Below are 2,769 nucleotides of genomic sequence, written 5' to 3' on the forward strand. Positions count from 1 at the left end.
TTTGGCAAGTTTGATTATAATATGTCTTGGTGACTTTCTTTTGGGATCTACCTTATGTGGGGTTTGATGAGCATCTTGGATAAATATCTTCTCATCTTTCATGATACCAGAGAAATTTTCTGCCAACAAATCTTCAACAGTTCTCTCTGTATTTTCTGTTATCCCCCTCTGTTCTGACACTCCAAAAACTCATAGGTTATTCCTCTTGATAGAATCCCACATAATTCTTAGGGTTTCTTCCTTTTTTTAAATCCGTTTATCTGATTTTTCCTCAAATAAGTAGGTGTCAAGTGCTTTATCTTCAATCTCACTAATTCTGATTTCCATGGCCTCAATTTTGCTCTTATGACTTTCTATTGAGTTGTCTAATTCTGAAATTTTATTGTTAATCTTCTGGATTTCTGATTCCTGTCTCTGTATGGATTCTTGCAGCCTGTTAAATTTGTCATTATGCTCTTCTCTAATTTTCTTAAGTTCCTCTATTACTTGTTTGTGTTTTGCATCATTTTCTTCCTGATCTCTTGGAGAGTTCTGTATATTAATCTTTTGTATTCTGCCTCCAATAATTCCAAGTAATTCTCTTCCTCCAGAAAATTTCTAGATTCTTTCTTTTGGGAGATTGCTGAAGCAATCATGGTCTGCCTCTTTATGCGATTTGATATTGACTGTTGTCTCCGAGTAATCAATAAGTTATTAGGTTTATTTATTTTTTGTTTGCTTTCTGTGTCTTAGATTCTTGTTTTGTTTTGAAATGCCCAAATAGCCTGCTTGTGTGAGCTAGCCTGATCACCAACACCCCTGAAGCTCCAATGACCTGCCACCAGGTGGCCAGACCTACCACTAAGTGTGTAAGCCCAGAAGTCCACCCACTCCTCCTGTATGGATTCAGCTTAGGTGTCTAGGTAGTTGGCCACCAAGTGTGTGGTGCAGGCTCTCACCTACAGTCCTAGACAGGCATGGGTGATTGGTGTAGGTACAGGCAACCAGCTGCAGCAGAGGGTCACAGGTTGAGCAAGGCAGGGGCTGACGGCCACCCCCTGGTGTCTGGGAGGATAGCGTGTCCCTGTTCCCTAGAGTGCTTAGGTGTGTGGGTTTTACAGCCAGACTATGAGCTCTCAGTGCTGTTGGCTGTAAGGACTGGGGGGCACCACTTATTCTTGGGCCTCTGTCATAGGTGGCTAGGTGGCGTGCATGGAGCCACCAGTCCTCAGTCTCCTAATGTGTGTAGGTGAAAACCCTGCTTAATAGGCAGAGCAGTGTCAGATGTCACAAACCTGCCACTTCACAGCTGAAACAGTTGAAGTTAGACTTCAGGTATATATTCTGTTGTACTGTGGTAATGAGGGTCTATGCTGTTGAAATGGGCCCACACAAGTCTCTGCAGGGGGAAATGAACTCAAAGTCCATGGACCCTTTATGTCTGTGTGTAGGCAAAGGAGCTGCGCCTACCCTGAGTTCCTGGTTTAAGGGAGCCGGCAGATTATTTTTTCACCTGTTTGTTAATTTGTTCTCTCTCCAAGGCTGGAGAATGGCTCAGGGCATGTGGCAGGTCCTACATCTGGCCCAGAGGACTTGGCAGTTGCTGAAGCCGTCCCATACCCAGTGTAGAGCAGGGAGTGGAGAAGTAAATGGGAGAAAGGTTTTTCCCAAAATGGGGTGTTTTTGATCCACATGGTAGGCTAGATGCAAGTACTTATCTTTTGCTGATTGAGGGCTTCTTCTCCCTAGTTCTGGATGGCCCAGTAGACTCTCTGCCACTGGGTCTCTCCTGGTGTGGAAAAAGCCTCCTGAGTGCTGCTGCTTGCCTGCCTCACCGTGCACCAGGAGCTGATCTGGCCTGAAGGGCTCAGGCTCTCACCGGTCAGGTCTGGCAACTCCTTGCTGCTTCCGAACCATCTCTCCCTCCCTCTGCCACTCAGTCTGATTTCTTAACTGTTCAGGGATCTTAGATTGTCATATATAATAGATTCAATTGTTTTTTCGAGTCTTTGTTGTAAGAGAGACCACTGGAAGCGTCTGACTACTCCGCCCTCTTGGCTCTACACTTGTAGTGCTTTTTTTTGTGGTGCTGATGATTTCTTTGTTCCTGTTTCTCTCCTGTGCTGAATTCCTTTTGTTTGTGGATTTTTTTTCCATTTCTTTTGTTTTTGTAGACTTTATTTTTACTGATATTTTGTTTTTCTTCTTTATTTTGATGAGGAGGTTTGTTAACTTTCTTTGTGGTTACCTTGAAACTTACTCTTATCTTCCTAAGTTTGAACCAGTCTATTATTACTTGGTATTGCCTTGTCTTCCTCTCCGTTAGAAAGTTCTACACCTATACCATTTATTCCATCATTTACAGATTAACTTTTCTGGTTCCCTGTTGTAAATCTTTGAGAGTTCATTTCCTAGGTCAATATCTGGCTAGTGCGATCTTGCATCCTAAAAAATATTCATTAATTTGTGTCTCATCCTTGTGCAGGGACCATACTAATCTTCTTTGTATCATTCCAATTTTAGTGTATGTGCTGCCGATGTGAGCACTGGTTTTGTTAATTTTTAAAAACGTTTTTCTGTTTTCAATTTTATTGATTTCTGCTCTAACTTCTAAATTTATTTATTTTCTTTTGCTTGTTTTAGGCTTAAGTTGCTCTTCTTTTTCTAATTTCCTGAGGAGGAAGCTTAGAATATTGATTGTAGATCATTCCCTCTCTTCTACTGTATGCATCTAACGTTATAAATTTTCCTTGAAGCACTGCTTTCACTTTATCCCACAAATTTTAATAT

At 41.7% G+C, this 2,769-nt stretch overlaps 1 pseudogene; it reads right to left on the bottom strand.

The window, feature by feature from the left end:
* Positions 1-2,426: 2,426 nt before the first annotated feature.
* LOC111819548 (uncharacterized) lies at positions 2,427-2,526 on the bottom strand (annotated as a pseudogene).
* Between the last annotated feature and the right edge of the window lie 243 nt (positions 2,527-2,769).

This window comes from Trichechus manatus, unplaced genomic scaffold (assembly GCF_000243295.1).
Source record: "Trichechus manatus latirostris isolate Lorelei unplaced genomic scaffold, TriManLat1.0 scaffold00011, whole genome shotgun sequence".
NCBI classification, from domain to species: Eukaryota; Metazoa; Chordata; class Mammalia; order Sirenia; family Trichechidae; genus Trichechus; species Trichechus manatus.